This window comes from Podarcis muralis, chromosome 9, assembly GCF_964188315.1.
Source record: "Podarcis muralis chromosome 9, rPodMur119.hap1.1, whole genome shotgun sequence".
Lineage (NCBI taxonomy): Eukaryota > Metazoa > Chordata > Lepidosauria > Squamata > Lacertidae > Podarcis > Podarcis muralis.
The window spans coordinates 27701043-27724660 of record NC_135663.1 but is presented as its reverse complement, the minus strand read 5'-3'; positions in this window follow the sequence as shown (position 1 = coordinate 27724660).

Genomic DNA, 23618 nt, shown 5'->3' with positions numbered 1-23618 from the left:
ACTGTTCTTTAATACAATCTTTAACACAAATTTGTTCTGTATAAATTAGCAAGTGAAAGCTTCGTAACACTTTAAAATATTATCAGCTGCTAATTATGTAGACCAAACTACTGTTAAGGGGAGAATTCAGAAAGGTTGGTTCAAAAGATGATAACCTTACTTCAGAAGCAGGAATGCCACGAAGCATGAAGGTTGGAAGAGTGCCAATTAAGTGTTAGCAAAATTCTGTTTGTCTATGAAAGCTGTACAATGAGGTGTTCTGGAAGGAATGTTCTACAGCTGTTCAACCACTGAGAATGTCTTGCTCTACACTCTTGCATATTTTATCTTGTAGGGAGATAGCATAAAAAACTGGGCTCATATGGGAGAAAGTGTTCCATAATATATGATTGGTATGGGCCACAAGGCTTTATGGGTGATCATCATCACTTTGAATAGCACCCACAAGTGGACCAGAAGCCACTGCAGATAATCTGGAATAGGGAAAAGAATTCTCAAAGCATACTCTAGATGGTCACACTGTGCTCCATTTTTTTCTGTAATAGAGAAGGATGTGCACTTAGGAAGGCAGTTCCATAGATTCTAAGCACCTATAGCCTACTAAGAAAAAACTATACCAAAATGTGAGAAGTGTTAAACAAATCAAGGTAAAATTGGGGGTAGGGGTGGGAACAGTGCTTCAGTAAAAAGTAAAAAAGAAGAGCTTCAACAAAGAAACTCATCTGGAACTATTTAATTCCCATATGAATTAAGCAGCAATCATCTTCCTTGATGAATGATCATTTTGCATATCTATTAAATTTTACTTGGAAAAACATCTTTTATCACAACTTTTCTATTAAAGTAGTGCAATCAAGATGAACACCACAATATTTTGTTTGCTTATATAAAACGGTGTGCGTTTTGTAAACCTTTTACCAAAAATCCAGGGCAAACGAAAAAGGGGTTGTTGTTTTTAAAAATTAGCTCTTTGGTAATTTGTTTTACAAATGTTGCCATTTCTCTGCTGTAGAAAAAAGGGGAAGTCAGCCTTAATTTTGTTAATTTGCTATCCCCTTAGATCCAATCTTACTGCAATTTGGCTGATTAGTAATCTAGGCTAATGTGCATTTCACATGGATGAGGGAGAGATGAGAGAATATTAAGTCTCAATAACATAACATTTTGTACTAAATATCTAATGGAAGATTAAAAACCCAAAGGTGTCACTGACAGTGGCTAAATTTCTATTGGTAGCTGTGAGAAACAGAGAGCAACTTAACATCTGAAACTGAAAGAACTAACTTTACAGTATTGTAGTTTTATATTGTTGTTCTTACGCTGCACTTTACAATCTGTTTTGCTCTGAGATTCCTATGTACTGTATGCTTTTTTATTTATGGTTAGTAATAAATCGATTGGTTGCCTGAACAAAATAATATCACAAATTATTCATTTGGATCTTGAATTAAATAAGGTCCAACTGGTGGAAGGTGGGGCAGTTGCACCAATGGTAATCCACTGTCTTGGTTCACTGATTTGAGACATCTTCATAAGTGTTAAAGGTAAAGGGACCCCTGACCATTAGGTCCAATCATGGCTGACTCTGGGAGTGCGGCACTCATCTCGCTTTATTGGCCAAGGGAGCCGGCGTACAGCTTCCAGATCATGTGGCCAGCATGACTAAGCCGCTTCTGGCGAACCAGAGCAGCGCACGGAAACACCGTTTACTTTCCCGCTGGAGCGGTACCTATTTATCTACTTGCACTTTTGATGTGCTTTCGAACTGCTAGGTGGGCAGAAGCTAGGATCAAACAACGGGAGCTCACCCTGTTGCGGGGATTCGAACCGCCGACCTTCTGATCGGCAAGCCCTAGGCTCTTTGGTTTAACCCACAGCGCCACCCGCGTCCCGTGTCATGAGTGTTACTGGACATCAATTTTGAAAAGGGCACCTCATCGGCTCCTGTTTCATTCCGCCCTGCCCCCTAATTTTTTTATTGAAGCTTTTTCATAATACAATATAAAAGCAAAACAAACTAATCTAAACTAATCTTCATTCTTATAGTACACAAGCACATTATTTATTAATTGTAAGCCACTTTGAGGTTTCAGATAGTTTTTGGTCTATGAATGGGCATATCTGTGTTGGGGTGTTGGGTGTATGCGCTGCAAAAGCTCAGTCAAGTGGTTAAGCTCACCACGGAAAACAGTCATTTAGCAGCATTGCCCTTACTAGGCCAACAGCAATATGCACCACTATACACACACACTATTTACAGATGTTACAAGAAGTCTTCTTTCTCTGAGCCCAGAGAGGGTTCTTTGCTTCAAAGTCCTTGCTGTGTTAAAGTTCACAGCCAAGTCCTTAGTTCAGTTGTGGGCAGAGTCCTGCAACTGATAAGAGTTCTCTGAGTTCTGAAGTCTGGTAATTTTCCAATTGCTTCTTCAGACAATCTCTTCAATTAGTCTTCACTTGAATCTGCAGTTCTACCAGATATCCTGCAATCTGCTACCACAACCCACACAGCATGCTATAACCGGAGCCCTTTTATACAAAAAGTTACTTGCGAAATATACAGATAAGAAAGTCACAAGAAGCCTGCAGGGGTGTTGTCATCTCGGTTGGCTCATAGAGAATGAAGCTATGAACTGCATTCCTTCACACTACTACTACTAATTTATTATTTATATACTGCCCATCTGGCTGAGTTTCCCCAGCCATTCTGGGCGGCTCCCAATCGAGTATTAAAAACAATACAGCATTAAATATTAAAAACTTCCCTAAACAGGGCTGCCTTCAGATGTCTTTTAAAAATAGGATAGCTGCTTATTTCCTTGACATCTGATGGGAGGGCATTCCACAGGGCGGTGCCACTACCTCTCCCTGGGAAGGCCCTCTCCCTGATTCCCTGTAACCTCACTTCTTGCAGTGTCCGGGCTGAACGATGGGGGTGGAGATGCTCCTTCAGGTATACAGGACCGAGGCCGTTTAGGGCTTTAAAGGTCAGCACCAACACTTTGAATTGTGCTCGGAAATGTACTGGGAGTCAATGCAGATCTCTCAGGACCTGTGTTATATGGTCCTGGTGGCCACTCCCAGTCACCACCACCTCCACCACCACTATTTATTATTATTATATTTTATTTTATTTTGCAGCTAAATTGTAAATTTGTTTCTCCATATGAATATACACAACATATAATATCCAGTTTTAGAAGGTCAGGATATTTTTTCAAATTTCAATGAGCATTTCCATAGCATACCTGACACTAAGGAAAGAAATCAAAACTCACATGTTGATCATAAATCTCTGGACATATTTACTGAGCTGCTTTTTCAGGATCTCCATATGTCAAATAGGTTTTCCCTTTCAATTATCCATTACAGCTAGTTCAATGTGACATTTTAACCTATTTCTCTAGTACACCATATGCTTTTTCTTGGCTCATCTTGTTTTGTTTGCATGGAAGACACCCAAGTGTGGATAGCTACATTCAAATTCTTAAGACTAATTTTGAAACTCATTAAACTGAAAGGTCAAATTGTCTTTCAGATGAATTTGGGAAGCTAAAGTAAAATCTGAAATGGTGAGATATTGTAATGCGGTATTAACATGCAGGACTAATGGCCGTGTCCCTCAAAAGCAGGGTTGAAATATAATTTTGGAGAAGAAAATGTGCTATTTTTTTAAGGGTTGTTGTTGTTTTTTAGTAAAGATGAAATCACTTCTCAGATGAATTTTCTGAAGGGAAAAAATGAGAAAAAAACTTTGACAAAATTTCCTGAGGTAATTTGAAGATTTGGAGAGGGGGAGGAAACAGCTTACTTATCAAAGAGATTTTGCGCAAGAACACTTTCCATTAAACAGTGCCAACTCCAGGTTTGATGGTGATATGGTGGGAGGATGGGCAAGATACCTTTAGCAGGTCCCCTTCCTTCTGCCTGTATTCCCCTTCCTTCTGCCTGTATTCCCTCAGTTGCTCTTGCTGTCTCCCTTCCATTTTCTGCCTCTGGGTCCCATCCCTCCCATTGCCTAGAGATAAAGGCAGCTAAGTGAGCAAGCAGCATAGCTGTTGATCTTTCTTCTCACTCCCATTGCTTACAGAGCAGATGAGCAATTGGCAATGACAAGAGGAACAATAAGAGGATCAGCAGTGAGCACAAAAACATAAGAAAACCCTGCTGAAACAAGCCAGTGGCCCATCTAGTCTAGTGTTTTCTTCTCACAATGGCCAACCAAAGCATGCAAATAGGACCTGAATGCCGGAACATTCTCCCCTTTCAACAGTGGACCCTATGTTGAGGTGTGAGGTTTGGCTGATGTTAGTGGTGTTAATGTCCTGCCCTAGCCCTACTGGAGGATTGGCTATTGGTTTTCATCTCTGAAAGAGTAAATAAGAAAACTGATAATAATTTGTAGGCTATCTATGCATTCATGGAGTGCATGCTCATTTCATAGATAGATAGGCATAGATGTTGGATTTAGAACTATGTAGCAAGGATGCCATTCACAAGGGAAACAGGTAATAGTTGGGCATGGATAGCAGTGGTCCTGTCTTTTTTTAAAGAAAAAAACCAATGGGTTAAAATTAATATTAAAAAACCCAAGTGGAAACTCTGTGCTTATGTTGACAGTGTAATATGGGTCAATAAGAAAAGTTAAGAGATCGTCTGTTTTCAGAGCAATCCACAATCAGTCTCTCTATAATAACTGTATTGATGTAAACCCTGAGGGAAATGTTGACATAATGTAAACTACTTTCCACTTTGTTTAACAGGCAGAAAATCATTATGTATGCTGTGTGCTCCTACCCATGAAAGAGCAGCACCTTGAATAAAGCAGCAGGCTGGGAACACCGTATTTTCTCGGGATAAATGACACCTTACTATTTTTCTATTGTGATTGTCCCTTTTATGAATGCCAAGCTGCAATTTATAAATCTAGTCCTGCCTAATACAAAACATACCTGGCACCCAGCTACCTCATTGAGGCAAAAGAACCACAACAACCACTACTTTTCATTCATAACTTTCCATTGATATACACACATATTCATGACTTTCCATTGTGCAGTGTTAGAAACAATTGTCTGACTATCTTGGGTTGCAGTGGGAAGGAGAGAAATATTTTCTACATCCTGTCTGCAATCCTGTGCACAGTTAAGAAGCTTAACAATGCAGACCTATGTGTCTCTACTTAGAGGTAAATTCCACTGAGTTAAATTCAGTTAACTATGAAAAAGGATTGAAGCTTGAAATCCTATACACACTTATCTAGAAGCATGCCTTATGGAAAATAATGGGGCTTACTTCTGAGTAGATATGTCTAGAATTGCAATGTTGATCACCCTGACTCAGAAATGTCTTACATGAGTGGAAAAGCACTTTTGTGTCCCATTCCATGCCACTCCAGAGGCTCCACTGGATTAGCTGTAAATTACACTGTAATTTGGAATAGAGGTGTATTGCAACAGCATAATTTAACCTGGCATAAATTATGCTGGCTTCTTATAGTTTGGATTCCTCTGGCAACTATGCTAAAAATTCCTTATGGCCAATTCTATTTAAAAAAAAATTCCACTGAGTGTTATTATGATTACTATTTATTAATATCAGTAAGTGACTTTATATAAATCTACATCTTTAAGGAGGTATAAATAAGGAGACTTTTAAATAAATGCATTTACCAATGATAATAACAAATTAATATTCAAGAATATCAGTCCAACTATATACAAGACAACACAGGAGATCAAAATAACATAGAACATTAGCATTTGGAAAATAAAAAGGTCTTCATTTGGTGCTGAAATGGTATCAAAGTGAATGCCAGATGGGACTCTGTTATGAGAAAGTTCTACCAATAGAACGTCACTACAAGAAGGCTCTCTTCCCAATTGCAACCCATTCTACTTCAGAAGGAGCTTGTGTGTGTGTGTGTGTGTGTGTGTGTGTGTGTAGGGCTGAGCTAAAAGGGCTCTTTCCTTTCACAACACCATGTGGGGAAACCATGTGGTTTGCTATTTTGCCTATTGGGTGAATGGGGGCAGGGGGAATTAATTACTACCAAAACTATTTTGGGGTGTCTGCACCAGTGATGGACCTACATTTTGGGGGCCCTGAAGCTTGAACTGTATTGGGGACTCCATCACAATCAGCAATGAGTGCTGGCTAACTGCTGTTACCTTTTTCCATGGCGTCCTTCCACAACAGATCACCATACCTTTACAGCATCTGTGCTTCTGACTCTCAAGCATTGGGATTAATCAAATATATACAACAAATAATTAATCAATTTCAATTGTCTGGCTCCAACTGGGTCTGCTGGACATTTTTTTTAAAAAAGCGTGTTCTCCAATAAATGAGAGCACATGTTGCGGTGTGGGCCACCAGGCCAGGCCTCTTGTTGCCAGGCAGGTTAATAGTTGTTGCCTGGCATCATGATTGGGTAACCGGGTTGCTGAGGCAAATTGTATGTTGCAAATTGGGTGGGTGGGACCATAGTCTTTAAATATTGGTGCACTCTGGTTTCTCTTTCTCTTTGCAGAGTGCATCGGATCACCCGCCCGTCCGCCCTCTTTCCGGTTGACCTTGCTTTGCCTGTCATGGGGTCGTCTGCTTTGGAGCAGGGGCCTAGTAGGAATTTGCCATTTGGTGATTGGCTGTGCCATTTGGTTTTTGCCTACTCAGCAATTCGTCACAACTTGTAAGGTTGAGGCTAGGCATTGGTTATAATATGCTGGTGGTGGAGGGGTCAGGCTGGGCCTGCCCCTCCTATTGCGCTGAAGGGAATTCCGTTAAAGGAATCCTGGGGCTTGCCACGATTTCGTCCAATCCCTGTTATGGGACCAGGGCCGCCCAATCCCTGTTATGGGAATCCTTGTTATAGGACCAGGCAGGCAAGCTTTCGGGGAGCTGCTGGGGTGAGCGGCGTGGGTCCGACGCTTAGCTCAAGTGACCCCCCAGTTTGACTTTCTCTTCTACTGGCTACCAATCGGACCTCGGGATGTCAGTTCTGTCCCAGGCGGGGGGACAGATAGTCATAACCAATGTCTAAACAACCACTCACTGATTTTGTATTTTAATAAAGTTGTGGCCAAAATAGTGCCCAAAAACCAAAACTAAAATTACGTGTTATGTGTGAAGTTATTTGAGGGGTGGCCTGGGGACCTACACACGCAAAAGCAGTATGGACTGAAGTCGCTTCTGAGGCCCCTCCAGGACTGGGGGCCCTTAAGCTTCATGAGTTTCATAGTAGATCCACTGCTTGTCTGTTCACACCTTTTAATACTCCATTTTAACCACCACCAGGTTACAGGGGAGAGAGTGAAGGAGTAGTTGTTTGTCCCCTGGGAAATCTCCCATTTTGATGTCCTTCTATGCTTGGAACTGTACCAGTCCATGACCAAGCCAGTTTGACCCATCCCTTGCAAATGTCATATGTGCAGAAGAAACAGAAATATCAGAAGGAGAGTTAAAATGAACAGAAATGTCATCACACTATTCTCCTAACATTTAGGAGGCCTAATTTTAATGCCAACAGCATGGGAAACATTTTATTTTAAGGGGCATGAGGATGTCATTGGAATATAAGTTATGTTTTCTGTTTTTAAAAGTGTGTGTGTGTGTGTGTGTGTGTGTGCATACACAAAAAAACATTCTCCTAAAGAAATTGAATTATAGAAGGAAATGTGCTGTCTGGTTCTTATTTTGCACAAGGAGCCTACCTCATTACCCTTCTCCAGAAGATGGAGTGCATTTGCTCCCTTTAACACTTGTAACAGGATTATGCTTGAAGTGATACAATAGCATGTAACACCACAAAGCTAGGTGCTATAAAAACATAATGACCTCTCGCCTAATCTCCAAACCTTCATTCAAGTACTCCCGCAACAGCAGTAATTTGATATTCTGCTGTGTTTTTAAAATGCAATCCAATGAATTTTTATTGGAGACACTCTGACTAAATAGCTATGCAGTGTTCATTTGAAAAAGATGTTTAACTGCAGAGTGCAAATGAATTTGCACACAGGAACATCAGTCCAGAAAGAAACAACCTCTTGACTCTTCTTTATCACTGTAAACACATTTTCAGTACTGAAGTCTATTTCCCAGTTTATACATGAAATCGTCAAGGTCACAAAAATATTTTTGCAAACTGATTCTATATTGCATTTGAATTGTACCTTAAGCTTTGTAGGCCAATATATGACTGTGATTCTGATATTAAAAGGTCAGGATATTTGGTTACAAAGCTGCCAAACACATTTCATTTATGAGTTTAGAAAATGCAACCTGCATTCTCAAAGATTTCCAAATTCATGTGCCTTCAAATTGCTAAACACGTAAACACCGCTTAAAGTACAAACCACCTTTCTTCCTTTTGACTTTCTTTGTTACTTCCTCTACAATGTCACACTTCCCTGTGAATCCAGAGATAACAACAACCATTGGTTTGGGTCCTCTACAGTATCAGAAAGCTTGCTCCATCTTCCACATGGTATAGGAAATAAATAGTTCACTGATGAGCTTTGGAATTCCCCAGCAGCAGCTAGAGTAGTTGTGTAGGTGGAGCATCCTTCCTGTCAGAATTCAAATACAGCCATTTCTTCCATTCACCAAAAGGAATGGGGAAAGGTGTGGGGAGCTCCTCCCAATAAAGCACATGTCTGTGGGAGCATCACATTGGCTCTGCCAAAGGTATGAGCTCCCCATATTTCACCTCTCCCCTTCTTCTTTCAGTAATGGCAGCAGTGGCTCTGTATTTTGAAGCTGGCAGAGCAGTTTGCCCCACCAGCCACAACTGGGATTAAATTATCTCTGAGCACCTTGATGTATGGATCAATGCCAAGGAGAATGATTACGATAAGGTGTAGCAATACCGATCCTCATGCAGCTTTGCTCACAGATGCAAGGAAGCCTTTGCCTCTTTCCCTATGCGATGAGCTGCGTTGCCATTCTGTCCTACTGTGTGCCAATTTAAATGCCTAGATGAAGCAGTTCTTTGTGATTTTTGTGCTCATTGTTTCCTGGCAACTGTTGTCATGTTTCTTTCCTCCCTACTGCTGGCAAAGGAAACAGAACAAGAAGTTCTAATTATACCTAAGACTGAGACCCCAATCTCTATATGTCTCGATTAGGAAATGTGCAAAATCTGCCCTCTTATTTCTGCCAAGTTTTCTGCTTTGCTTCTTGAATATACTCCGAATGTGCTCTTGACGATTCATTGAAAGGCCTCATAATGTCTTGGATATCCTTGCTTTTCTGGATCACTTCTGTGCAGATGGGCTTCTTGCCCCCCCCCCCCAATGAAGTCATGCAAACTGATGCACATGACAGTGGCAAATTGGCATCTGTACATCAATGAAATGTGCTAACTGTGGATGGGATCATGCAGCAAAATGAGAACTGCATTGAAAATGTGTGCTGACAAACACATGGTCATACCTTTCCATGTGTTTTCTCAAAGGCATTCAGTCTGTTTTTCATCCTCCCCACAAAACTTGTCCAAGAGTTTGTGGATCCAAACAATATATATTTGAATCAAATGTAAGGAAGCTTTGGGATAAATGGCCACACATGGACAATAATATGTACAAAGATTTGAAAACTATTGGATGCCTGAAGTAACTCTCTCGTGTCAATACAGAATTATTGATAAACAGCTTTAAATATTCTTTACTCTTTTTTAAAATCATTTTTATTGATTTTCCAATAAAAACATCCCATTAATATATCCAATCATAATCAATTAAAATTAAAAAAAACTAAAATAAAAAAGACCAAATTATAATCCAAATTATAATTACTGATTTTTTGGAGCTCCCCACAGTCTAGACCTCTGAAGCATATCTCCACATATCAGTCCTGCCTCTCCTTGTTGTTTCCATATTTTCCACACTTCGATTTTAATGCTTTAAAATTCTCTGTCCCTGGTTCCATGATTCTCAATCATGTCAATTATCATACATCCTTTCATTTGTTGAATACAGCTTTATTTGTGTGTGTGTGTGTGTATATATATATATATATATATATATATATATATATATATATATATATATATTTCCAACTGCCTTTTTACCAACGCAGCTTCCTCTGACTCCATTCCAATCCGGGATGTTGTCCAAGTCTGTTATCTGAAGTTTAAATAAATATTCTTTAGTCTTTAGTGAACATTTTTTATTAAGAAAAGGCATGATGAAAAGGGCAAAGCAGGAGGAGGGAATCTGTGGCCCGTCATATGTTTTGGACTACAGCACTTATCATCCCTGACCATTAGTCACTCTAATGGGACTGATGGGAACTGGAGTCCCACAATATCTGGATGACAACTGGTTCATCACCCCTGAAGCATAGTATCAACCTAAGCTGCACATAGAATGCATTGAGACATCAGGTCCTCCCTGTCCCTAGGTCCATGTGTTGAAGCATCTGAAGGCAAGGAAGTCTACTGCAGCAATGGCTTCCCCTACTCATTCATTGAATCATGTTTAAACAGTTGAAAATGGCTATTCAGGCCAGAAACATGTATACAAGTACATTTTATGCATTGGTATTATGGAACCTGTCCATAATAATCTTTTAAATCAGTTTTATAAGAAACATTTTTGCCAGGAAGAGAAAATCTAGGAGTGCTATATACAGAACTTCAAATTCTGTGCAGTCCTATAATATTCAATAACTCCCTGCCTGAATATTCTCATTTGGAGATATAAAAATAGTATGTTGCACCTATACAGGAATCCTTTTTGTTTTAATTGAATTGTGCTATGTCTAGCTATTCTTATAATCTTAGTTCATCCATCCAGATAAAATGGTATCCATTTCCTTTCTTAAATGTCAAATATGTAATATATATATTGAAATAGAAAAGATTCCTTAGGGTATCTGCTAATGTACTCCCTTCAATTACATTTTATGATTATGACCTTTATTGCAACAATAATTTAATGTTTTAATTAAATCTGCAACCATTTTCATTTCTACAAGATGTCCTTCATTCCTCTGTACTACAATTTAATGAAGTGATTTTCAATAACAATCAGCAATATCGACATATAAATGTTAATGCTCCTTTTCTGTGGCCTAAGCTCCTCTTTTATGCTTCAGAACAAATCTGAGCTTATTCCACAGCATGGCAAAAAATCAACCCTTTCTAGGGAGGGGAGCCCATGAATAAGTTAGATATAAAAATGTTGAGTCTTGAAAAAATAATCACTAAGAAAATAAACTAGCAAAATGTGATACATACTCCTACATAGGCCACATTCCAAATGTCTGTCTAGTTTGAGGGAAAGTCCTCTGATAATTAAATTACTGGATTTGTGCTGCGATCATTTTTTGAAGTTCCGATGAAGATTTCAGTGTTAATTAGTACAAATAGAATACTTTAAGCATGTTTAAAAATTCATGCACTGGAAAAAAATCGGTTGACATTTAGAATGGTTAGTAAACATTTTAGCAAACCTTTGACAATATTATGATATTTCTTTCTGAGAATTCCATGAAAGCAGCAGTTCTGTCATCTTTTGAGAATGCATAAAACAGAAAAGCTAATCAAACCAATACTTTGGGAGTCTTATAACTAACTGGCATGAGCCAAGACAGAACAGTTGCAATTCAGAGAAGCATGTGGGTAGGACTAGATACCCCAACCGCTCAAGAAATGGTCAAGAAGGAGTTCCAGGGTTGACATTACAAGCTGCATAAGTCCCTCCAAGGTGCTACAGATATCAGGCACCACACATAGGATTCTGGAATAAAGAAGTAATGGCCGCTCCCCATCTCTGAGAAATCAAAACTTCACTTACAAATAAATAAATAATAAACAAAATTGGGATATAAGGCAAAGTTTTGTTTCTCTGTAGAGCCTGAGGAGGATTTATTCAGCTTGCAATCTCAATCTTGGAACTGAGGCTACAAGATGACCTCATTGCCACAACATCCAACCTAACTTAGTCCTCATCCCTCCAACCCCTTTCTTTCTGTCACATCTTGCTTGATTTAAGAGTTGTGGAGATCACGAAAGCATGCCACATTTTTTGTGACATTTTAGTTGGTTCCCATACATGCTTTGGTCTAGTATAGATTCTTAGAGTGTCCTCCACTCTTTCTAATGTATGTAAAGACATTCAAGATTATGAAAGGGCAACCCACAGGTCTCTGCAGTATTCCAGAGTCTCTTGGTGCTCTAGTCATTATACATGGCCTGCTCAGAATTAAATTGCATCACCTCAAACACCATACAAGGTATGACATCTTAAGGACATCTGAAGTAATGCAGAAATCTTTGAAACACCCTCAGAACTAGAATCAGTGTTCCCCATCCACATCCAGCCATGGTGGAGAATGTTCATCTAGTCCCTGAAAGGTACACACACTAGTGTGAACTGTTAAAAAACTGTAGAAGAAGTATCTAGTTGTACTTATGCATGTGATCTGTGGTTATACCTTCAAGCCTTTGCTTAATTGCTGAGAGCCAGGGCTAAGAGGGAGGAAAGTATGGGTGGATTTTAACACACACACCCCACACAATATATCTAAGATTATGCGAGCAGTCAGAGAATTGTTAGAACAAATAGGTCAGATAGAAGAAGCTCCAAGTCTGGCACCCAGTAGGGGGCACCATGCAATCACATTAGGATTGGGGTTTTGGTTTTTTTTTTTGTTTGTTTGCATTTTATCAGTGTGTAAGACCTAGTGTAGAATCAGGAAAATACAAAAATAAATAGAGGAACTGAAAGCTGTACAAACTATACAACATATAGATTTTTTTATTTTAAAAATAGAACAATGTATTTCTTCCACTTTAAGAAAAAAAGGGCAAGTAATTTGGAACGCAGAATCTAGGGAGAGATGTAGATGGGGACAATTGTGAAAGCACCTCATCCACATGATGTATTTGATTAGGTGCAAAGAATATTAAAGGAACTGCAGTAACAGTGGAAGGAATGCACAGCACCAGTGAAAACATACAAGAAATATTTCCATTGGGTTGCACAAGACCATCTCCACAGGGAAAACTTTCTGGTTGCTAGACTGGATGATTTGGGGAAATGAAGCAAAAGCAACAACTTCCCAATAATGGATTTTCCAGGTAACATTCAAGCCATGAACCAAACATAACATCCAACAAGAAGTTTTTAAGCCAAGGTCAAATATTCCTTTGGGATGTCAAATATCACCAGACTTTGCATTTAGGGCTTACTTTCATTATACTGTTGAAGGTTTCCCAAAGGAGCACATTATTTCTCCTCCTCTGTAGTTTTTACTACATTGTGTCTTGAATATCGGTGCTTTATCCGCTACTAACAGGGAGGCTGTTTGTGAAGAAGGTATAAATTCTGAATGTTAACATTGTAAGGTAAATGGTATAAATCAAGGTAAAACTCATGCATCAAAGGTGGAACACTGCAAGCAAACAAGGCATTATTTGGAAAGGGGTTAGTTTCAAATTTATGTGATTTATTTATTTATGTGTATTTGTTGTATTTATGGTGGCGCTGTGGGTTAAACCACAGAGCCTAGGACTTGCTGATCAGAAGGTCGGCGGTTCAAATCCCCGCAACAGGGTGAGCTCCCGTTCCTGGGTCACAGCTCCTGCCAACCTAGCAGTTCGAAAGCACATCAAAGTGCAAGTAGATAAATAGGTACCGCTCCGGCGGGAAGGTAAACGGTGTTTCCATGTGCTGCTCTGGTTCGCCAGAAGCGGCTTAGTCATGCTGGCCACATGACCCGGAAGCTGTACGCCGGCTCCCTCGGCCAATAAAGCGAGATGAGCGTCGCAAACCCAGAGTCGGTCACGACTGGATCTAATGGTCAGGGGTCCCTTTACCTTTACCTATTTATTGCATTTATATTCCACTTTTTCTCCAAGGAGCTCAAGGTGGTGTGCAAGCGGGAAGCTCCCTTATCCCAGCGCCGTGTCCTGCTGCTGTCCCTTATTGATGATGTCCCTTAAATTTTGTGGGTTTCAAAGGAAGTAGCTCCTCTCCCTCCCTCCCTGCCGGCCAGGGAGGTGGGAGGCTCCAACTGCTTGGGTTGGCTCACCTCTTCCACATTTGATCCCCACAACAACTCTGTGGGGCACGTTAGGCTGAGAGGCAGTGACTGGCCCATGGCCATCCAGGGAGTTTCACGACTGAGTGGGAATTTGAACCCTGGTCTCCCAGGTCCTAGTCTGACACTGTTAACTGCTACACCACATTTATTCTTACGAAAACTGGAACTTTGAGAGCAACACGGTAACTCTCAGGTGCCTTTCTTGGCAAATCCATTGGAGGTGCCTGCAACTGAGCGCCATAATACCACTATCTTGCAATTGTCACCACAGCTTTTGCCTGTGGGTGAGATGCTGTATCAGATCGATAAGGTAAAGGTAAAGGTACCCCTGCCCGTACGGACCAGTCTTGACAGACTCTAGGGTTGTGCGCCCATCTCACTCAAGAGGCTGGGGGCCAGTGCTGTCCGGAGACACTTCTGGGTCACGTGGCCAGCGTGACATCGCTGCTCTGGCAAGCCAGCGCAGCACACGGAAACGCCGTTTACCTTCCCGCTAGTAAGCGGTCCCTATTTATCTACTTGCACCCGGGGGTGCTTTCGAACTGCTAGGTTGGCAGGCGCTGGGACCGAACAACAGGAGCGCACCCCGCCGCGGGGATTCGAACCGCCGACCTTTCGATCGGCAAGCCCTAGGCGCTGAGGCTTTTACCCACAGCACCACCCGCGTCCCATCAGATCGATCTCTCCCTCTAAAAGTGAACTCAAGTGATGACTTCCCCTACTAGGTGGGGAGCCAAAATTTGGGTGGTGGAGAAAGAAGAGGGAAGTACCAGCACATTCACGGGAGCCTAAAGTTTTGCAGCAGTACAGAAAACTGAAATCATGCCACATATTTAATATGGTGATAAAATATTAACAATGGATGGTGGAACCAGTGGGGAAATGTGCTTCAATTTGTGTTGCGTAGGAGCAGGAGGAAAGACTTTGGGCTAAGAAGGAACATCCACGTCAAAATGGCCTGTGTTGGCCTCTGAAAGGGCTCTGAGCTGATCTTCAGCTGCAAGTTGTAATAACAGACAAGCTGCTGAAGTCTAGGGAACAACAGAAATATCAGATGGACCCTTTTAGGCGAGGGGTCATGTACTTGATATCTTACTCTAGATAGCATTAACTGCATATATTTCTAGAAAAAACATTTTCTACAGACAGCTCATCCTGCTTAAGAGGTTATTGTGCTTTTAAAGAAAAGCACCAGGCTTGAGATATACTTAAAGGTCTTGAGGAATGTATTGATTCTAGGTTGGGATTTTCTTGTCTTTTCTGCCTCTTCCCATTTTCTGAGATTAAAGTGTGGTGATCAGCACAGTTGAACATGACATATGGTTTTCTTGGACCGGCTTGAAAACTAGATAGCCTGACATTTTGCTATAAACTAATTTGTTTCAAATAATTGCCATTTTTCAAAATGTAAATGATGGCTTTTTTTCTATTCTCTCTCTCTCACACACAGCTTTCATTTGTGGTTTCACACACATACTTCTGGGGAAATTATATGTATTTTCAAGTAATACTCATAAATACCAATGTGATAAACATACAAAAATTGTATGATTTGAAGATATTAAGAAAGCAGTGGCCAATTATTTGTTCTCTTAAAGAACTCTGTAAGCAGAGTTCTTTCTTTCTTTGAAGCAAAGAAAGAGCAGCTATACTGATTTCAGTGGGCTTTACATAGAGATGATAATAATCTGCATAGATGCTAATGAGCACAGGATTCATCCCTGTTTTTTCTTCTTCTCTGGTGATCACTCGTAGCCAAGTAAGATTGTCTTCCATAAACACGGTTTTAACAATGAGTCCGTAAGTGACTGTGGAGGCCAATTCTGGATCCACACGTCCTTCCACAGTGGGGACATTGGTTTCCGGGTGGGAGCTGCTCATGGTGTGGATTTGCCAAGCGTGCCTTCCTCTTAGCATGTTTCTCCCTTGCGTCCTGAGTTTGAGTGTTTTCAAGCCCATGACACCTTTGGTAAAGGCTGTTCTCCAACTGCAGTACTAGGGTTAAGGCTGAAATCCTTTGCACATGTACCCATGTAGTGTTAGGTCAGCTGTCAGGAGCTTGTGCCTAGCCCCAAGGTTTTGCTGGACTTCAACACCCATCAGCCCCTGCAAACATGGCCAATGGCCAGGGGTGATCGGAACTCGAGTTCAGCAACCTCTGGAGTGTCAAAGGCTTCCCATGCCTGTCTAAATTGCTGGGCTTGATGGTCTTATTCCACTCCCCCTTTAGATAACACTTTAAAATGCAGTAGGTCAGCCATGCTGCATTTGAGGGACATTCTGCTCATTCTGTTGAGCTTCTGCCCTGATGGCAGCTCCAGATCATGTACCTGAGAATATGTCCAACTGAACATGGTGTGACTTACATCTGAGTGCAAATGCTTAGAATCATGCTGCATATCTATTATCTCCATCACATTTCAGTCAATATGATGGTTTGGGGGAAACTGTCTAATAATTCATTTTTGAACTGGGTGGCGGAGTCCAGACTGCATATTTTATTCTTTCTCTTGCTCTCCCTTACTATAAATAATACAGAATAACAGCTTAGGGCTACCATTGATGTTAAACATTGGATGGCATGCATTTAACTAACCAAGTCTGAATTTCATCATTATTCTTCCTTGCAACGCTCAAATGACCTAGAAGTTCAATTTTCACAGTAGGAGACTTAAAGCATTTTTGAAGCCCAAACCCTTTACTTAGCTTTGTCATTTGATACTTTACAGGCATGCTTATGTCCTTATATTTTTGTAAACATTTTCAAGATAGTGGTTTGGAATATTGTGCGTTGATTGTTTCAAAAATTCAGATTCTAGGGCTTCATAGTTATACTGCTGGATTCTGAAGAGGCTGCACACTGTGTTTTCCTTCACTCCATGCATTGTTCATTCTTGATATGGCAGTGTTCATTGGGGCATTTGCCAGCATGGGCAGCTGGAATCTGAGAATATCAGCTGCTTGCTTTTGGCATCTTCTTATGTGCTTCTGCAGTGAACACGGTCCACTGCAAAGCTGTGGACATTCACCATTTGGCTCTGGATGAGCAAGATGATAAGGATGGAACAAGCATGGTTTCATTGCTTGCTGCCTTCTTCACAGGATATAATAATGCAGATGATAATACTGAACAGATGGCCTAATTTCACAACTACAGAAAAGACTAATCCTTAATCAAGCCTATCAGTAACTATCACATAGGAAGGAGATGTCAGGAATTTTGTAGGCGTTGCTACCCTTCCATGGCCCATCTTGGAGCAGACACCTGTCTTCTGTGCAGACCATTTAATTGGATTTCAATTCCCCCACCTAAACAGCAGTTTACCAGCAGGGTGTTCATATAATGATCAAATGGGCTCATCCCATTTGATCATTATATGGCCATCCATCCCATTTCAATGGTTTATGCTGCACCTTTCCTTCCCCCATTAAGTTCATCTACGGTATCATTAGGCCCTTGCATCTTTCTGCTTTGATTCATTTTCCATCCAGCAACAGCTGTATGCCAGACATGCAGGTAGCAGGTATTCATGGAATGTAATTTTTTAAAAAAACCAGTAAGTTTGATAAATATTGTGTTAAACATCTGCTGCTGAGGTTTGTGGCCCAAATCACTGTTTCTTGTTTTTTGTGAACAGCGTAGTTGGCCGGCAGCTGGCTCGTCTTATGTGACACTGTCCGACTCATTCAGGCAGAAGGAATGCAGGATAAAAGTTGCCTTTAAGCCAGCGCTCTCACTGGCAAACAAACTAAGGTTCTCCCATGGTAGCTGTGCTGTGCTGCTATTAAGAAGCAATGTGGGACAGTTGACAGCAGCAGGGAGGGCGGCTCATCAAATAGACTGGGAAAGGAGGGCAATGACTTCAGATTCAAGACTAAAATACTGTATCCTCTTGCAGGCTGGGTTGGACAGCAGAGAGAAGCACCCAGATGCAGAATAGGATGGAGGCTGTCAAGAACCAAAAAAGCCCTGATCTAATGTCTCCATCCACGTGGAAGCAACCAAAGCAGCCCCTAAACCTCAGTAGGACAGGAAGGAGACATGTTTTTTTTTTACCATCTCTCTCAGAGACTTTGTCTTGGTGTACTTTCCTGGGGATAGATTGATAGAGCCACCCCTTGCCCCTCTGCCCCATACTTTTGGTTTCTTCTGTTGCAAGGCACAACTATTCAGGACTGCTGGAAATATAATTGCTGCCTACATGCAGAGAGACCCTAAAGCTCTGTGGTGCAAAGGGTGTCTTTCTGTGGAGTGGTCCCAAAGCCCCTAGTCACATGCCCTGCTAGATTTCCTGCCTTTGCATCTCAGCACTAGGGTATTCTGGATATCTGATTTTATGGCTCTTCACCCTAGTTATTCTATATAAAGGTAAAGGTAAAGTACCCCTGACCATTAGGTCCAGTCACTGACAACTCTGAGGTTGATGCACTCATTTCGTTCTATAGGCCGAGGGAGCCGGCATTTGTCCGCAGACAGCTTCTGGGTCATGTGGCCAGCATGACTAAGCCGCTCCTGGCGAACCAGAGCAGAGCACAGAAACACCGTTTACCTTCCCACCAGAGTGGTACCCATTTATCTACTTGCACTTTGATGTGCTTTTGAACTGCTAGGAGGGCAGAAGCTGGGACCGAACAACAGGAGCTCACCCCGTCGCAGGGATTTGAACCGCTGACCTTCTGATCAGCAAGCCCTAGGGCCTAGGCTCTGTGGTTTAGACCACAGCACCACCCGTTATTCTATATGCTTGCCCCTAAATGTCATCTCATTGCAATATGCAAAATAGCAATGAACACCAGAGAACATTTGTTACTTTAAAGCAAAATTATGAGCCTGTATGAATTATAGGGTTTGTTATATTGTTTCCAGGTGACCTGCTTCATGAGCATTCATCCTGATGCGTTGACACAAAGTTTGTGGGGAGGTTATACATAGGGCTGCCATACATCTGGAGAATCCCACACATCGCTGGTATTTTGATCCCTAAAATGGTGTCCAGGTGGAATTTGTTATGTCCATTCTAAATGTCCGGGGAAAACCCAGATATATGGCGACTCATGTTGTAAGTGGGGTTTTTTGCCGATCTCCTTAAAAGTAGCCAATATTTTTTTCCCTGGAGGTTTTGCAAAAAGAGCTCAACAACTTTGGCCCCCCTCCTCCCAAAAAAGGTTAACAACTGATTAGTCCAGATTTTCACTTTCTGAAATATGGCAACCCTATTATACAACATCACATCAAGAAATGGCTTCCCTAATACTTTTCTTCTGCAAAAAAGGCTTATTTTGGGGGGCAGCTGTTGTGTCAGATCCAATTTGATAGTACAGACTGAATTTTGATGGAATAGAATTTTAATCCCATGTGCAAAATTTGCGAGAATTTGGGAGAGCCTGTCTACAGTTCCTGCCCCACCCCCACCCGCTCTTTTAACAGCTGAGTCAGCAACAGTGGGCTTCTTGAGTAACATCTCTGGACCTAAATGAGCAGCTAATGAGATTATGTCTAACATCCATGTTTGTATGCTTTTCCTTAGGACTCTAGCAGCCCACAGTGGATGCTTCTCTACTGAGAAGGAAATCTCACCTGGAAATGCATAAAATGAAATTAAAGGTAAGAAAATTTATGTATGGTATCTCATTGGGGCTCAACTGTGATAATTCACTTTCCATAACTGTTATTAAGGATCCTGCATTCAGATGTAGGGATTATTGTCTTAGTTTTTCTGCCAACACTTTTGTCTGAATAAAATGCAGACTAACCAAATGCAGACTACACATTGTCACAGTCCTGTGTAGCCAGTTGTTCTTTGTTTTATTTTGGAGAGGGGGGAAACAAAGACTATTTCACAACAAAGATCAGATGACATTTGTTATTACAGGTATTTTTTTAAATGGATATAGCCTAACCAATGTAAATCTTGTTTCATTCTAATGAATCCCAGTTGTGAACCATTTTGGCAGGAGAAGTCCAAAGACAGGATGCCACAATAGAGAAAACCCTGTGCTGTCCTCAATATTATGTGATTGCTCATTCACATATACAGGTCACGACTTGATGCTATAGTCAATGAACAAGGAACCTGCATGTGTGAACTATCCATTAAACAACTGAATTAAATTTGGCATAGTTGAAGCAATCTATCATTTGTTAACTATCCCATTCTTAGAGAGTTGTCAAAATAACTATCATTAATCTTTGGCTTACTTTGTATCCATTAGCTTTTTGCACATGATTCATTCTGAAGCCATCACATATGAACTACTACCTCTCTAATGTGGTGCTAGATGCCTCAGGCATTCTGGTTCAGCTGTTTTTCCCATTTCCAGTCCCCATTTACCAAATCAGTAAAAGTTATTTCCTCTGTCAACTCAGTTTAACTGGAAATTATTAATACGCTTTTATCACCCTAATAGAGCTGGTAATAATCAGGTCTCAAAATTCTGCTGTGTGCCTCTGCTAGACTACTTGATCTTGTTATCACTGTGTGCCAGTTGGGCTGCACGATGTTCTGCCTTTTTGCACTGCTATATACATGAGTTTATTTTTCTCTCATTGCACAAACGTTATCTCTCAAATGGTTTACTTCTCTATAAAATAGAATATGCTACGTCTGGGGATAGAGTGAGCGCTGGAAATTCTGGTTGGGTTGCTCAGCTCTAATCCAAAGAAGATTGAGTCAGGGACAACTGTCCACCCCCCTCTCCCATTTTTACATAATAATATTCAGAGGGGTGAGGGAAGGATGATATTGCAATATATGGCCTCTAAAATATCACAATAAATAGGCTTTCAGATAACTATGCGCTTTTTCAGTATGCCAAAATTTCTGTTACATAACAATAAATATCTGGCACTGAGCTGCCATCTGCTTTGACTTTTTCTGAAGCTGTCAGACTTGAAAGATGCAGGAAAGTCATATGCTGTGAACTATTTCTGTTCCAAGGGACACAATTCTGCAGGTGGAATCCAACTAAGTCGTCCTGAGGGAAGACACCTTGAGATGAATGGGCTTGATTTCAGTGTTTCCTCTGAATATGACTTAGCTGGATATTACCCTGCAATTTTTGCACCGCTGAAAATTGCAGCAGCAGATGCCATGTTAAAAGCAGCTCTGAAAATTCAGAATCTAGCTTTTGCAGAAAGGTTGGGCCTAACTCATACAAAATGGATACCCAATATGGACGCTGTATGAAACTGCAACTATCTCTGGACAGTTTGTTGCAAACTTATTTCCGTGTCATTTTTCATCATGTAAATTTAAGCTTTCTGCTTGCAGCTGCAAACTCCAGAAGGGATAATGACTGATGGCCATCACTGGGACACAATATCTGGCCATTCTCTGTTGGTGTAATGGAGAGCTTCTGTCCACACTGATATACAAGTGGATTAGCTGCATGTGGAAACAATTGAAGTGATTTTCTTGTGGGCTCTAGCCATTTTATGTTAAGCAGGCCTTGTGTGTAATCATAAAATTGGCAAGAACTTTCACTAAGTGATGGGACCAAAAAAGGGGGGCGGGCAGCACAGAAGAGGCAAAACATATTTTTGTGGGATTGGGGAGAGGTCTGTCCCATATGTTAAACTTCAGAAAGAGACACTCAAATGCTAAATAATTTTTCTTTTAAGTAAGTGCTGTCAATTTTGATGGACTTAACTTTCAAGTAAACATTCATAGGATGTGCTGACTGTTGATAATGAATAGCACACGGAGTATATGAAAAGTACCTTTCCTTTAAGTAACCACAGCTTCTGCATTAGGTGGGGAAAGCTACCTGTTGCGGGAAGGAATTATTGGAGGGCGATTTTCGATTGATGGTAGAGGACAGACTGCGACTCCTCCAATGCCACTTATGTCTAATGTTCCTCAAAGGCTGAAGAGTGTGGATTGCAGGGCATAAAGAAGATAAGATGGGGAATGAATTTGGTCTGTAGTCCTTAGCCTTATATTCCCAGTGTCTCACAGTAGCATTACATCTGGAAATCTCCCTATTTCTTCACGTGCTTTTGTTCGTCTTTGTATGGTCTGTCCTGTTTAAGCACATGCTCTTATTCCAACCCAGATCAATGGAGGTGACTGCTGAATCTGATCACTTTGGGAATATCAGATTATTGCAGAAGTAACCAATTTTATTTTTTAATTTTTTTGAGCTATGAGGCTTCGAATGCAGGGAGATAAATATATGTCACAATTTTTTAGAATTGCTGTAAAAACCTTTGCTCCATGTGTAGGCTGCAAATAATGTGTTGGCTGGTGATAATGCAGTGTGCTCATCCCAAAGATCTTAGTTCAGTGCTAGTGTAAGGAGCCTACAGTAGTCAGGAAAATAGTTTAGGACTCTTTGCCCTGGTGCTTGCTTATTATGGGATGGCGACATATGGATCAACGCATAATAAATGTTTTCAGCCTCCACCCCCTATTCCCGCTACCCACCCCTCACCCCTCTACGCAAGGCAATATTAAATAAGCTGTCAGAGAAAATGTGAGGGTATTAGAAGTTAGTGAACAGGAAAAGAAGTTATTTTTGGTTTGTGCACACACACTCTTAGCTGTGTGCCACTTTAATTATTACCCTCATCAGAGTGACAGGCGATGGCAAGAAAATAAAGCCTCTTATCAGAAGTGAAATTGCTTATGACAGAATGTAAAAGCTGTAGGGGAGGAGTAAAAGGCCTCATCCTGTACACAGATCTCCCAGCCTCATCCTGCTTCATCTCAATAACACACACTGTTAGGAAGCTTGCATGCTAGTCAGTGTGGAGCTACAGAAGTGGAAATTTCTGACTTCTGCATGTTCAGGTATGGGGTACCTTTTGGACTCCGTGGTCAGAGCCTTACTATGATCAGCCTTATAGGCCAAATTTGATGCAACGAACCAAGCAGAATTTAACACCCCCCAATCAGCTAATGGGTGGACACTGGACATCATAATCCTTCATTAATTTGATGCAACGAACCAAGCAGAATTTAACAGCCCCCAATCAGCTAATGGGTGGACACTGGACATCATAATCCTTCATTCTGCAGAGTTGAGCTGTTTCAGCAACAATCATTCCAACAAAAATACAACAGATGTGATTGATTGATTGATTGATTGATTGATTGACTGATTGATTGATTTTACTTAGATGCCACTTTTCCATAAGGAGCTATGCCTAAAGCAGCTGACAGAAACCATTAAACCATTAAAATATAGATTCTGGTATCTGAAGAAGTGTGCATGCACATGAAAGCTGATACCCGGAACAAGCTTAGTTGGTATGTAAGGTGCTACTGGATTTTTTTTTTTTAAAAAAAAAATCATTAAAATATAGAACATTGGAAATACAAATATACCAATTACAGAACATTTCATTAAATTAAGCTAACTGTTACCAAAAATTGCCACTGTAATGAGACAAATATGGTAGCATTTGGCAGAAACCAAACTTGAGTGGAATGGGAACAGCACTGATTTTGACTAATGCAGATCAGAACAGAAACTGCTGTCTTCTTAGATCACTGCTCCCAAGTCACTTGATACCTGATTATTAGACAACTTGGGAGCGGGTTGAAATGTTACACTTACCCTAAAGCCTT